Source organism: Lissotriton helveticus, chromosome 6, assembly GCF_964261635.1.
Source record: "Lissotriton helveticus chromosome 6, aLisHel1.1, whole genome shotgun sequence".
Lineage (NCBI taxonomy): Eukaryota > Metazoa > Chordata > Amphibia > Caudata > Salamandridae > Lissotriton > Lissotriton helveticus.
In genome coordinates, this window is record NC_136067.1 from 191,451,924 (window position 1) to 191,468,379 (window position 16,456).

Sequence of the window (16,456 nt, forward strand, 5' to 3'; positions counted from 1 at the left end):
CGCACTCCATCATATATATATATATATGATATTCACTGAAAAAACCATAGGTTATAGACCATATATAGTTAGGAATTAGCATTTACAAAACCTTATTTTACTCACACAAAACCATTGAAATTCCATATATAGTTAGTTGCACTAACTATATATCGCGCACCCGCAATCCACTGCTGATGATGTCACATATTACATCATTCATGACATGGTCAGTGACATCACTGATGACATCACTGATGACATCTCAAATGACATCACTGATGACATCACTGATGACAACATCCAGTGACTGTATGTTTCTGTAAAGTTAAAATATGTCTTACATATTGAAGAATGAGTGGATGTATAAGTGTCTGGATGAAGGATTTAGTAGGTGCATGACTGACTGTATAAGTGAGTGATTAAATGTGTCTCACTGAGTGCATGGGTTAGTGACTAAACTGTTTTAAATTGTGCATCATTGTGTCTGTTGTTCTGTAATCTGATGCATGTGTTGATCATTAGCTATATGACTAACTATATGGGTTATTGATTGGTTGCCCACGTATTTGTATGGGAGACTGAGTGTGTGTGTGGGTGTCTGGGAGGTGTATGACTCTGTGCATAGATGTGTGAGCAGTTGATTCACTAGATGTATGGGTTCAAAAGTGCATGTGGAAACAGCTGTATGGGCGGTTGACTGTGTGCATGAGTGTATTGGTGAGTGAATGGATATCTCAGTGCTACATGTCAAAGTAAGTACATATGTAAAACACAGTACATGTGAGAGTTGACATATATAAATAACTGTTACATAAGAGCCAGTGAATGTGTGAGTGGCTGTATGGATCATTGTGAACTTGTATCAGGGATTGTATAACAGAGTAAATATGTGTTAGTATATGTTTCAATAAGTAAGGTGTGTATAACTATATAGTTGAGGAAATGGAGGTGTGATTGATTCTTTGCAAGACTGACTAGGTGTGTGAGTAACTCCATGGATGAGTGACAGTCTGTGAGTGTCTGTTTACACTGAGTGTATCTAAGGTTATATTAGAGTCTGAAGAGGTTCATCGTATCATCACATGAATGATGTCATCAGTGATGTGATCAGTAATGTCAAATGAGATGTCATCAGTGATGTCATCAGTGATGTCATTTGAGATGTCATCAGTGATGTCATCAGTGATGTCACTGACCATGTCATGAATGATGTAATATGTGACATCATCAGCAGTGGATTGCGGGTGCGCGATATATAGTTAGTGCAACTAACTATATATGGAATTTCAATGGTTTTGTGTGAGTAAAATAAGGTTTTGTAAATGCTAATTCCTAACTATATATGGTCTATAACCTATGGTTTTTTCAGTGAATTTTCAAGGTTTTGTAAATGCTAATTCCTAACTATATATGGTCTATAACCTATGGTTTTTTCAGTGAATTTCATAGTTTTTTTAATAGCAAATCTTTATAGTTTTAAAAAATATTAAATTTTAAAGCGAATTTTATATTGTATAATTATGTCATTTTTTTTTTTTAATTCTTTTCGGTGCGCTCCCGGGGCGCGGACCGGTGAACGCACGGGTAAGCGCAATCTTGCGGCGCGCCCCGGGGCGCGTACCCATGAGCGTCCCGATAGCGCTATTGCCGCGAACGAAAACAACATCGTGACATATTGCGTAGCCGCCACGCCTTGCGTCATAAGACACGTATCGCGTAGCCGCGAGATGCGTCTTATGACGCACCGCGTAAGCGCACCCAGAAGCGCATACAATCGCGCAACGTAAACGCCCCGATGCGCTTATGAAACACGCCCCGGGACGCGCCCCGGGGCGCGTAGCGTAAGCGCGTCAAACCATGTGACTTTAAAATAACACTTTTCATTGGTTCAGAACTTTTTTTTTTCCAAATTGTGTGAAACCCACCCATTTCTCTCACTATTGCTTTGTACTTGGAGAGAGCAAGAGCTGTTCTGTGTACTGTCTTCATCTCCTACTTTCCTGATCTACAGCAATGGCTGCAAGAGAGTCATCCAGCAGTGATTCCGACGGATTTTTAGATGAGGACCCTCCTCAGCAGAAGAAAAAAGACCATTTCATCTGGAAATTCTATGACATCCCTGAAGGACAAAAAAAAGTAAATGCTCCAAAAGTAACCTGAAAAATATGTGGTAGTACTTTATCCAGAGGCAATCCTCTGAAAAAATATAGTTTTGGAAATGCCAATTTAATCAGGCATGTCAAAAGAAGACACCCAAACAACTTTGCCAGGGAGAGTGTCAGAGAGCTGGCACGGAATTTACCCACAGATGGCGGCAGCACCTCCACTGGTGGAGCAACACCCTCGGGACCACCCCGTGGAAGAATGGTCCCTAACATACAGCCGGTGTTTGCAGGCATCAAATTTCTGTGCACGGAGTGTGACGAACTGCTCTGCTATGGGGAGCAGAGTGTTGAACTCATTGCCATAAAGAAACAGCAACACCGCTGCCCTGCCAGTCCCTAAATTTTCACATTTTTTTGCTCCTGTTGAGCAGTTTTGGAATCCCTGTTTTTGTTTTTCCCCTGACAAAAATCCCCCAAAAATATAAAATCGTTTTAAAAAGTCTAAAAAAATATTAAACAATAAAAACAAAAAAAGTTCTTTTCAGAACTAACTCCAATTTATAAAAAAAATGCTATTTTTTTAAAAAAAAAGTCTGTCATTTTTTATCTCCATGGTACGCTCCCCCGTACGCTCCCCGGTGCGCGTACCGGGCGCTCCCCCCGCGAAAATCGTTTTTTTTTTTTTTTTTTTTTTTTTACCCGCGGGACCCTTTTATGGCCCCCACATCAAAACTAGGGGGTCAGGGGGGTGTACCCTGCCCCCTTTTGCTCATTTCCCCCTTTAATTTTTGCCACCTCTTGTGTCTCAATCCTACCGAGACACAAGATGGCGGCCGCTGCGGACTGTTTCGAATGTTTACAGACACCCGAGAACCAATCAGCTTGCCGTGCGCAAGTCGCGTGGCGCGCCCGGAGCGCTCCCCGGTACGCGCACCGGGGCGCGGCTCTAGATATATATCTTTTTTTAAACCTAATTTACTCGAAATTCACAGGAGCACATATCTTGAGACCTAGCAAAGGCACATCGGGCAAACAATATCTACAATTTTGCCAAGTTTCGTGGAAATCCATTCAGGCGTTCGAGCTAAAAGTGAGTCCAACCGCCCTATGGAAAAATGAATGGGAAAAACGCGTTTTGGGACCCCCCTTTTTTCTCGGCCCCCCTTGACAAACCCCCCCCCAAATTTTCAGGGGCTGCTCAGAAACAAAATGTTCCATTTTCCTGAAAATTTCAGCCAATTCCGTCCACAAACGCCAAAGTTATTAGACATAGAATTTTCAAAAATCCCATAGGGAAAAAATCCTAACTATATATACCTACTGGCGACCGCCAGTAGGTAATATGATATATATATATTATATATATATATATATATATATATATATGAACGCTCCTGTTGCACCATTCACGAGTCACTCCTGCAGCGGGTGCCGTTTTTCGCGGTGGTGCACCGCGATACAAAATAACTGCTCCACTTGCTCCAAAATATCCCAGCCGGGATTAAAAGCAAAGTAAGGCACTCACGGGGTCTGTCAATCTCAGCAACAGTATTTATTCAACAGACGCGTTTCGGGAGGGCGCTCCCTTCGTCAGTGTTTCACACAAAACGCGCGTAACAGCAGCATGTTATAACATTTCATTTCCGTCAAAGCGGGCATAGACATAAACAAAGGACAGACTGTAAGTCTTAGTCATACGCGCCATCTTGTAGTGTCTAATACCCTCATTTGCAAAAGATTAGTGTGTGATCTCATTAAACCTTCAACCTTATTGCATGAATAGTAGTTATTATTCATTATATTCAATGGTGATGGCCATGAGGTTTACTGGTAATTCACTTAAACGCAAACATTTTAAAACGCTAAAATGCGTATTCAGTGACCCTCTAAATAAGGGGATCTCAATTTACCGCCGTGAATCGGCTTTGGCAGAAATCATACTGCCCCTTAATTACAAGCACCAATGTAGTGCATAACGACTACAGACCAACAGGTCTGCCAGTCAGGATCTCGCCGTGGATCGGCATCGCAGCCCATACGGCTGCTCAATATCTCAGTATGCCTCATGGCCATAACTCCACACTTTTAAATTCAAAGGCAGGTTACTGTATAATACACACACATCATCTGTTATAAACGGTACCAAAGCTTCAGTTATCCGAACAGGACCTAAGCATTTACCAGATGTAACTCGGTCAACCAAATGACAATTCCAAGGTCAAAATCAAAACCAAAATCAACAGAATTTGTCCATACTACAATGTGAACCAAAACCATGTCAGCTTACTCTGCTGACATTATTTCAAGAGCATTTCACAGCAAAAACTAATCTTTTATTGTCTAGCCCAGGTGTGTTGATAATTCCTCCCCCATGTTAAGCCCCCCTGGGGCCTTCGTTTCCATATCTAATATGTAGCGGGACTCCAACCTTCTGAGCATCTGTAACCTATTTCCTCCTCTGGGATTATCCACTACATAATCCACACAGAAGAACCTAAGTAGATCCCTATTGCTGTTGTGCTTGATAGCGAAGTGACGCGCGACCGGATAAGAAAAATCCTTATTCGCGATCGCTCGCATATGCTCGAGTATTCGTAGTTTTACCGGATTGATTGTGATGCCAACGTATCTAAGTTGGCATGGACATACCAAACAGTAAACTGCGTGGTCCGTGTGGCAGGACATAAACTTCTGTATTCTCTTTCCCCCTTTGACACCTCTTACCTCGTATGACAATGTACGCCTACTGAAGGCGCAGGCCTTACATTTGCCACACGGGAAGAAGCCTTTGGTTTCATTCAGGGTCCCAGAACTCTTCTTCGTAGAGCTAAGATGGCTGTGGATCAAATGATCTCGTATGCTTCTGGCCTTACCAAAAGTGATCAAAGGAGCAGCTGGCAAATCTGGTCCAACTATCTGATCAGTTTTTAAAATGTGCCAGTGTTTATGCATAATTGCTCTTAATTGCCAGGAGTTGGCTGAGTAGGGGGTTATCATTCGAAATTGATTTGCCACATTCGACTTGGTTTTGGTCTTAGGTTCAAAAAGAGAGCATCTTGAGAGTCCTCTGACTCGATCAAGTGCACTGTTTAGGAGGTTGCGTTTATATCCTCTTTCAGAGAATCTCTCGATACTCTCTCGTGCAGACTTTTCAAAATCACTGTCTAAAGTGCAGTTGCGTCTCAATCTGAGTAGTTCTCCGTAAGGGATACTCCTCACTAATTTTTCAGGGTGGCTACTTGTGGCGTGTAAAACGCTATTTCCCGCAGTTGGCTTACGGTATAAGGAGGTGCAAATTTTATTATCCCTTATGGTGACCAACAAGTCTAGATAGCTAACCTGCTCCTTGTTAATCTCCCCTGAGAATCTCAGATTGCACTCATTGTTATTGAGTAATTGGACAAACTGCTTGGCCTCTTCTATAGACCCATCCCAAACAAGGAACAGGTCGTCGATATACCTGTACCAAGCAATGACCCTCCTGTTGGAACTCTCATGTTGTGGGGCCCAGGCTACCTGCTCCTCCCACCAGCCCACGAACAAGTTCGCGTAGCTGGGGGCGAAGCAGGAACCCATCGCTGTACCAGATAGTTGTTTATATATCTGATCCTGAAATGTAAAGATGTTAAAATACAAACAGAATTGGATAAGGTTCAACAACATTTTGTTGTGCATTGCAAATTTTAAAGGTTTCTTATCCAAGAAGTATTTTACAGCAGACAGGCCTTTCTCATGATCGATAACCGTGTAAAGGCTTGTGATGTCAAGAGTCACGAGTGTATAAGTTGAGTGCCACTCGATTTTTTCAATTTTCTCAATAAAGTCAGATGTATCTCTTATATATGACTTAAGTGAGATCACAAATTCAAACAGGTAGTGGTCAAGGTATTTGGACAGATTTTCAGTTAGGCCGCCAATGGACGAAATGATGGGTCTGCCCGGCGGATTATTGATGCATTTGTGGACCTTGGGAAGGTGATAAAATGTTGGTAGGATAGGATGTGATGTTTTTAAAAACAAATATTCTTCCAGGTCTAACATTTGTTTTCCATGCCAATGTTTCAAGATTTCATGTAATTTTTCTATGCTTTCAGCATATTCTTTTCTCGTTATTTTGGCATAACAATTCCCATCCTGCAATTGCCGCATTGCCTCCGATATATACTGGTCCTTTGTCAAGATCACGATGTTACCTCCCTTATCCGAGGGTTTACATACGATGGTTTGATCATTGGATAAGGCCGTTATTGCCAGCCTCTGTTCCTTAGAGATGTTGAAGGATTTGGGTCGATGGATCTGCTTGGTTCTCAATTTCATCAAATCCTTGACGACTGTATCCGAGAAGATGTCTATCGCATCTACAGCCGTCTGAGGCACAAATTTGGATGGTTGTTTCAGTCCACTCTTTGGAACCTCTTGCGCAACATCCACGTAAGACAGTCTTTGTGTTAATGTGTGTGTAGTTTCATTAACTTCACTGTTCCCTTCAGCGCGGAGGTTTTGCAGCATTTCACACGCAGTCAAATCATTGACCGTAAGGAGATCTGTATTTTTCTTATTTTGTCTCAGATGTTTGGTTTCTAGGGCCGTTGGTTTTATTTTGAAGAATTTGTGAAGTTTGACCTTCCGAACGAATTTATAGAGGTCTATTCGGGTCTGTGTGTACTCTAAGTTAGCGTTGGGACAGAATGTCAGCCCCAATTTTAGAACAGACTCTTCTACTGATGTTAGTACCCGTTCAGACAAGTTCACAATGGTGAGATGGTTGGTTTCTGTTACCATCTCCCTCTGCGTTGACTTCTTGTCACTCTCATCGTTGGGTTGGTTTTTCCTCTGCCTCTTCCCTTTCCATCCACCTCGTCTGGTTTGTCTGTGTCTTCCGGGGGTTTGTTTTTGCCACCCCTCAGCCAGCTTTCTCTTATTACTCCAAACTCCCGTTGAAAAGGAGTCTCCGATGTCGTGATGGAGGTGCCAGCCGCTTCATCACCTGATGCCTCACTGGCAGTGAGGTCCGAGTCGGAGGTTTCCACTCTTCCCTCCGTGGACGCACCTGGTGATTGTTTTTTCTTCGCCAGATCTTTACGCGGTTGGTCGTACTTTTTGGAGAAGGTGAGGACCCTTCCCATCATATAATCACGTTCGTCTCGGTCAAACTTCTCCTGTTTCCTCATTTTGATCTTAGTCTCGTATTTTCCCAATCTTGTTTTCATGGCCGCCCGTAGTCGTTCTTGTTCTACTTTCTCTGGATTCTTGGAAAGTTCTTCTTCCAATTCTTCGATCTCCTTTACAACCTTCTCCCGGTCGCTCCATGCAAATTGGACCAAAATTTCAAGCATTCCTTTGCATGAGGATGCAATGTGTGAGGCCCAAGTCTCTAGTAGGAGGGGATCTGGGTTCTCATAGGCTGGGACAGTGAAAATACGCAGTCCCCTTGGTACCCTTTGAACCTCTATGTATCCCTGCAGTGATGTTCCCTCCCACCACTTGCGCAACTCCCTCTCATAGAGTTTTTCCAGCTTCCTGTACTGTTTAGTCAAAGCGTTGGTAACTTCCGTGGTCTTCTTATTCGGAGGTTTTGAAATGTCAGGATTCTTATTTTTGAATATGTCTACTGCTGCTCCTTTGCGTTCTGACATGTTAAACATAATTTAATGTCCACGTGATAACCCGATCCCGGGAATATCACAATACTGCTCCGCTGAGATTTCTCCAAAACCCCTCGCTGCGCCGTCTGTCCCACACTGTCTGTATGCTCTGGACTCTTTAAAGCTGAATAGATAAATCAGAAAGGTAGGCTTACCGCTGTTTCCTCGCGGTTTCTCTGCCCCCGCTGTTCTGTATCGTCCAGTCTCAGTTCAGCGTGTCATCTGGTAGGGATGGCCGATCTCTTCTCAGGTCCTCTCCTCACCCTCAGCGACGGTGCACTCGTGTATTTATGAACGCTCCTGTTGCACCATTCACGAGTCACTCCTGCAGCGGGTGCCGTTTTTCGCGGTGGTGCACCGCGATACAAAATAACTGCTCCACTTGCTCCAAAATATCCCAGCCGGGATTAAAAGCAAAGTAAGGCACTCACGGGGTCTGTCAATCTCAGCAACAGTATTTATTCAACAGACGCGTTTCGGGAGGGCGCTCCCTTCGTCAGTGTTTCACACAAAACGCGCGTAACAGCAGCATGTTATAACATTTCATTTCCGTCAAAGCGGGCATAGACATAAACAAAGGACAGACTGTGAGTCTTAGTCATACGCGCCATCTTGTAGTGTCTAATACCCTCATTTGCAAAAGATTAGTGTGTGATCTCATTAAACCTTCAACCTTATTGCATGAATAGTAGTTATTATTCATTATATTCAATGGTGATGGCCATGAGGTTTACTGGTAATTCACTTAAACGCAAACATTTTAAAACGCTAAAATGCGTATTCAGTGACCCTCTAAATAAGGGGATCTCAATTTACCGCCGTGAATCGGCTTTGGCAGAAATCATACTGCCCCTTAATTACAAGCACCAATGTAGTGCATAACGACTACAGACCAACAGGTCTGCCAGTCAGGATCTCGCCGTGGATCGGCATCGCAGCCCATACGGCTGCTCAATATCTCAGTATGCCTCATGGCCATAACTCCACACTTTTAAATTCAAAGGCAGGTTACTGTATAATACACACACATCATCTGTTATAAACGGTACCAAAGCTTCAGTTATCAGAACAGGACCTAAGCATTTACCAGATGTAACTCGGTCAACCAAATGACAATTCCAAGGTCAAAATCAAAACCAAAATCAACAGAATTTGTCCATACTACAATGTGAACCAAAACCATGTCAGCTTACTCTGCTGACATTATTTCAAGAGCATTTCACAGCAAAAACTAATCTTTTATTGTCTAGCCCAGGTGTGTTGATAATTCCTCCCCCATGTTAAGCCCCCCTGGGGCCTTCGTTTCCATATCTAATATGTAGCGGGACTCCAACCTTCTGAGCATCTGTAACCTATTTCCTCCTCTGGGATTATCCACTACATAATCCACACAGAAGAACCTAAGTAGATCCCTATTGCTGTTGTGCTTGATAGCGAAGTGACGCGCGACCGGAAAAGAAAAATCCTTATTCGCGATCGCTCGCATATGCTCGAGTATTCGTAGTTTTACCGGATTGATTGTGCTGCCAACGTATCTAAGTTGGCATGGACATACCAAACAGTAAACTGCGTGGTCCGTGTGGCAGGACATAAACTTCTGTATTCTCTTTCCTCCTTTGACACCTCTTACCTCGTATGACAATGTACGCCTACTGAAGGCGCAGGCCTTACATTTGCCACACGGGAAGAAGCCTTTGGTTTCATTCAGGGTCCCAGAACTCTTCTTCGTAGAGCTAAGATGGCTGTGGATCAAATGATCTCGTATGCTTCTGGCCTTACCAAAAGTGATCAAAGGAGCAGCTGGCAAATCTGGTCCAACTATCTGATCAGTTTTTAAAATGTGCCAGTGTTTATGCATAATTGTTTTTAATTGCCAGGAGTTGGCTGAGTAGGGGGTTATCATTCGAAATTGATTTGCCACATTCGACTTGGTTTTGGTCTTAGGTTCAAAAAGAGAGCATCTTGAGAGTCCTCTGACTCGATCAAGTGCACTGTTTAGGAGGTTGCGTTTATATCCTCTTTCAGAGAATCTCTCGATACTCTCTCGTGCAGACTTTTCAAAATCACTGTCTAAAGTGCAGTTGCGTCTCAATCTGAGTAGTTCTCCGTAAGGGATACTCCTCACTAATTTTTCAGGGTGGCTACTTGTGGCGTGTAAAACGCTATTTCCCGCAGTTGGCTTACGGTATAAGGAGGTGCAAATTTTATTATCCCTTATGGTGACCAACAAGTCTAGATAGCTAACCTGCTCCTTGTTAATCTCCCCTGAGAATCTCAGATTGCACTCATTGTTATTGAGTAATTGGACAAACTGCTTGGCCTCTTCTATAGACCCATCCCAAACAAGGAACAGGTCGTCGATATACCTGTACCAAGCAATGACCCTCCTGTTGGAACTCTCATGTTGTGGGGCCCAGGCTACCTGCTCCTCCCACCAGCCCACGAACAAGTTCGCGTAGCTGGGGGCGAAGCAGGAACCCATCGCTGTACCAGATAGTTGTTTATATATCTGATCCTGAAATGTAAAGATGTTAAAATACAAACAGAATTGGATAAGGTTCAACAACATTTTGTTGTGCATTGCAAATTTTAAAGGTTTCTTATCCAAGAAGTATTTTACAGCAGACAGGCCTTTCTCATGATCGATAACCGTGTAAAGGCTTGTGATGCCAAGAGTCACGAGTGTATAAGTTGAGTGCCACTCGATTTTTTCAATTTTCTCAATAAAGTCAGATGTATCTCTTATATATGACTTAAGTGAGATCACAAATTCAAACAGGTAGTGGTCAAGGTATTTGGACAGATTTTCAGTTAGGCCGCCAATGGACGAAATGATGGGTCTGCCCGGCGGATTATTGATGCATTTGTGGACCTTGGGAAGGTGATAAAATGTTGGTAGGATAGGATGTGATGTTTTTAAAAACAAATATTCTTCCAGGTCTAACATTTGTTCCCATATACGAAAAATCGATGATGTACCAGTCTCCTCTTTGCCCGTAGTTTTCACCTTTTCTCTTCGCTTTTCTTATTAACACATTTTTTCTGTGTGATAAAGATATTTAGAGATCCTGTGGACTCAGTATCAACAGAGATGCCCCTCAAGTTGGTTGGCAGACCCCCTGTGTTTCTTGTGTTATACATTCAGCTGGTGCTGGGGATAAAATCAGGTGTGGGTCTTTAAAACATATATCCCTTGGACCCTTTTTCTAAAATGTTTTTGTTTTGTCCAACTAAAATATGTTGGCAGTACCATATCTGATTTAAAGAAGCGCATCCTAGAACACGTCAGGGCAACGGTTCACAAAGACAGGAGCAATGCTGTGGCCAAGCACATGGAGACCCACCATAAAAGCAACTGGAAAACTTTAAGTTTCTATGGCATTGACATGGTAAAAAAACAAGTACGGGGCGGAGACAGAGAAAAAACATTAAGACAAAAAGAATACCGATACATTTTAAGCTTACGGTCCCTAGCCCCTTTTGGTCTGAACCAAAGTGAAGAAATGTACATCCATCTGTAAAATGATTTGTATCTAAGATCAGCCAACAGTGAGAAGCTATGATCATTTTCTATTCTCTTGACAAGGAAGGTGTCATAAAACTGGCAATGCTAAGCCTCTTTTTAATCTACGAGAAATGGAACTTATAGATTGTCACGAATTTCACCTGTATAATTTAAAATGTTTTTCACATTTAAGGGGGTCACAAACAGGCCAATGTTTGTTATAAGAAGTTTAATAGAGAGCCTGAATTCAACAATGGGTAGTAACAAAGAAAGGAAAGATCAGCGCGACCCAAAATAAAAGCTATGAATATATGGAGGTGACATATGCCACTAGAGGCATGAAAACATTTGTATATGTAATATGCAGGAATTTTTAAGCGCGGAGAGTGATATAAGCCACTGGAGGCATTTAAGTACATTAAGATGCTCGTTAAAAAAACATATGATACAAACATATAACACTGGGCACTCGAGATAATAGCGCCTGATTTGTTTCAAATGTCTAGAGTCAAGGCAGATTTCTCCCAAGATTATTCTAAAAATACAACTTAATGTTATTTACAATGTGGCCTTTATTTAATTTAGTTTTTGTTCACCTTTTTTAAAAAAAAAACACAATGTGATTTAAAATATCTTTTCACTACAGATACCATAATGCCCTTTGTAAGCTAATCACAGGAAATGATGTCATCCAAACGAGACTCAATAAATGTAGCAAAATAGACAGAGGGCGTTACCGTGATCAAGATCTCAGGGGAGATCGAAACGCGTTGGTGTGTTTATCTTTTGGAGAATTATGAAATAAACCAAGCTTAATTTTGTACCATCACCTGAGTGTGACCCAATTGTTTCCCGAAAGGGAGAAGGTTTTTGAAAAAATAAATAAATAAATAAATAAATAAATAAATAAATATATATATATATATATTTATTTACACGAATTCATTCCTTGGTGAATGACACCGCACTCAGTTCTAGCGTTCACCTTCATTCTACTCGGACCACAGAGGAGAAACCGCTGGCATCTTTTAGGGGGGGATTGAGGAGGGGAGGGGTCCCACACCTTTGCACTCCAGGACACATGCTAAAGTCTTGTGCCTGCTCCCCCCACAACACCATGCCACCAAATGGGGGAACACAGTGCTGTGAGAAAGGCCCACCTAGGTATCACCTGAGACTAAGCTATGAAGGCACGAGAAGGCTAATAAATAAAGGTAATAACTCAGAAACAATTTTTCTATATATATTACCCTCTAGGACTTGGGCCATCAAGTCCCCTCCTTCTACAAAAATAATCTTTTTTTCGATAAAAATGTAGAAAACCTATTCGTCACCTCACAAAAGAAAGAGGCAGGAGCTGAAAATTTATGACCCAATTTGGAAGTCCCAAAGGGGTGTAAATACTGCTTTGTAAAACAACAGGAGAGAGAAAGGGATTTTCACTATGTGGAGGGGAATACTCCTGGCCCCCTTGACCGTCAAATGAACAAACAATGGGAGGAGTACCACCACAAGACCTGTCAGGGTCTCAAAGCGTGGGGAGGAGATGCACAAGAATTGCACAAATTATCCTTTCTTAAGAAGACCCCTCACTCACCAACCTAGGCGCCTATTAGGATGGCGGACGGACCTGCATCCGTCCGCCACCCCCGAGCTGGAGGGACCATCCGCAGGGGCAGCGGCAGTGGCAGTCCCTCCGGTGCAATTAGGATGTGCCCGCCACCCTGGCGGTCACATCCCGTATATTTAACCTTGCGGCGGGAGCAGCTTGAAGCAGCACCCGCCGCAAGGTTAAAAATGCATGATCTCCATTTGCATGCACAAAGCGGCAGGCACCACGAGGTGCCTGCCGCATTGTGCATGCAAATGCAGGGGGGTACCATAGGTACCCCCCATGTGCACCCCTCACCCCCCCTTCACCCTGGGGGCCCGCAACGGGCCCCCAAAGAAAAGACGTATGCCGCAACGCCGCCACGGAAGGGCATGTCCTGCAGCTCATCCTAATTTGGCTGGCGGTGTCTGATAGACACCGCCACCATATTAGAGCTTTTCCGCCGCGGTCGGAAGGCGACCGCGGCGGAAAAGCAGCGGACGGTCTTGCCGTCCGCCGATGACCCCCCAATCATCCTAATGTGGCGGGGGGGTCTTTTCAGTCACCGCAGTGGTGAATCCGCATCCTCCGGGCCGGCGGTGGCTTCCGCCGGCCCGGAGGATGCGGATTCTACGCAATCCTAATCGACCCCCTAGTTGGTGGCATGCTTCATCATCAGGGTCCCACCCGAACAGCCGAATGCCGTCCGGGTGTGCTGCGGCACCTGATTGCAGTGCAGCAGGTTGTTTTTTTGTGTGGGTGTAAGTGAAAAAGTGAGTTAATAATTGTCCAGATATAACTCGTTGGAAAAAACAGTTACCACGGGGAGCGGCGGTCGCGAACTAGGCGGAATGGCTGATGTCTAACCAGTGCACAATTGTGTCAAAGGATTTAGCATCATGACCCCGACTCCCATGAGGCACACAACGCTATGAATTCAAGTTGTTTCCTTTCTTAGAGTGGATGAAAGGACACCAACTGTAAGTACACGGTTTGGTTTCTGTGATCGAGGGTTGGGTACACCTTAGCGTGTGTACACCGCCCAGGTCACGCACACTTGGTCCTGACGAAAACCTGGCAATTCCTTCTACAGGTTGAAACATGTAGACCCATTTTTGCACCATTTCTTCACCCTATACAGATACTGGTGGTCAATTTAACCTATACAAGTATCTAAACAACTTTTTAACATTGCCCAGTAGCTCCAGGATAAAGTTTTTTCCAGCGAGTTATATCTGGACAATTTTTAACTCACTTTTTCACTTACACCCACACAAAAAAACAACCTGCTGCACTGTAATCAGGTGTCGCAGCACACCCGGACGGCATTCGGCTGTTCGGGTGAGACCCCGATGATGAAGCATGTCCTCAACTGGGTTGGTGAGTGAGGGGTCTTCTTAAGAAAGGATAATTTCCTTTCTTGTGCATCTCCTCCCCATGCTTTGAGACCCTGACAGGTCTTGTGGTGGTACTCCTCCTATTGTTTGTTCGTTCGTGTAAATACTGCTCCCACCCACTCAATGAGTGTCATGCTTCATCATAGTGCCGCTGCAACTCCCTGGTGCAGACCAACATCCAGGGAAGAGTGCTGAGAAAACTAGAATATAGAAAAGAAAGAAATCATAGAATAGGGATCCCTCACACAGATTTTTTTTTTCAAAACTGTTTAAGTGGGTATCAGCTGTCTTTATTATGGACCCCACTTGGCAGGATTAAAAAAAGTTCAAAATCAGGGTATCTGGGCACGCAACGACACCATTACCCCATCTGCTGAATCAACATGTTTCTGCCATAGGTCGGAGACCATATGGGTGGATGGCATTCATCAGGATACGATCCCTAAAAAAGAGGTTTTACATACGTACCCTCCTAGCCTTCTCACTATATGGTAGGGAACTTTTTGGGGCTATGATTGCCCTTTTTGTAGACACAACGTCTGTGTACCCAAGTTTCACAATGATGATCCTAACTCGGGGACAGAGTGTGAGCCCCGTCCTGTTGTAACACTTATTTCAAGGTATGGAAGTCCCCTATTAGGTCACTCAGATCCCTATGATGGTGGCTGCTACAACCTGTATCCTGCTTGCCAAATGAAGGAATTGCAAATGACCCACATGATCTTGGAATACATCACTGCTACCAGAGAGCAAACAGTGGCCCATGGAAAAGGAGGAACAACTATAAAAATTCAGGACAGATGAGAAACACTTAAAGGAAGAGGATGACCTGTGGCCTATATGACAGACCTTTTTCTGTGTGAGACAAGGGTGTCTTCTCCAATTCTAAAAGGCGGTAAAGAAATATTGGATTGGTTAACCCACCTTTCCTTGAGGGCTGAAGCCCAGAATGCAGAGAGAAGTGCTAAAACAACATGCCTTCCCCATTTTGGTGAATTAAAAGCATGCAAAACCCAAATCTGGGTACAGACCTAAGTAAGCCCTCCTATGTGACAGCCGGCAAATCAGTGTTGCTGGGCAAGCATGTATTTCAGTGAGGGTATCCTTACATAGTTGGCCCATATTTCACCTCTTTAATTTGACGACCAGCCTGTCACAAGTCATTTGAGCATCATGCCACTGTAGACCCCATGCTTGATCCTACATAGATCCTGCTACTAGCTTGCTTATCCTAAAGGATTCATGTAAGGTAACAGCAAAGGTAGCGGCAAACAGCACCATATCATATGGTGATACGATGAGCTGCATATTTTGTGTATGTTGCCAATTATTGAAGTAAATTTATGTGTCAAGTGGTCTCCTAGGCCTGTATTACAAATAGGGTGCACTTTTCCTGTTTGTGCCGAGACGCACATTTAAAAAGGTGAACCGGATTTAAAGAGGGAAAGTGCCCCCCAAATATGATGAATTTGCTGCCCTCTGGACAGCCGTGAACTCACAATTCCCTGAGGGCAGCGCATTCAAGTGAAATACTGAACGGCTTCTTCAAAGGAACTCTGTGTTTCTCCGTGCAGCCGGCTAACCGCCTGCACTTTGAAGTGGGGTGGAGACCCCCTTGCAGGTGGGTGCAGTTGGTGATGTCACGCACTTGCATGGGAATGTTTGAGGGGTTCATGGGACTGGTCTTAGAGGTCACACTGACAGTGCAACATCTTTTTGTGGCGTACTCTCAGTGCACCTCCTAAAGGCATGTTTGCCTTTGCACCTGAATCTATAGTACGGCGCAGGTGCTGGGGCAAAGTGATTCCCTCATTTGCATCTGGCCACACCTAAATGCAAATGACGGAACATTGCTTTACGATAGTGCTGGTGCTACATGTGCACCAGTGATATCACTTAACAGAAGGGGCTACAGACACTTGTGGACCCCCTTCTTTAATACCAATAGCAGGCGCACAGAACTATTGTGCACCTGTGGTACTTTCTATAAGACAACGCCTGGTGTCCTTACTGCAAGTAGCTAACCTGGCCGAGCCTGTAAATGCTTTTTTTTACCAAAAAACGATTGCACGTTGTTGGACTTTGGCCTCTCTGCAGGGTCACCCCAAACCATTTGCCTTCACCGCTTGAATTTTTCTGAATTCGTTTTGTTGGCCTTAGGACTCTTTGCACTTTACCACTGCTCATCAGTGATAAAGTGCTTGTGCTCACTCCCTTAACCATGGTGAAAG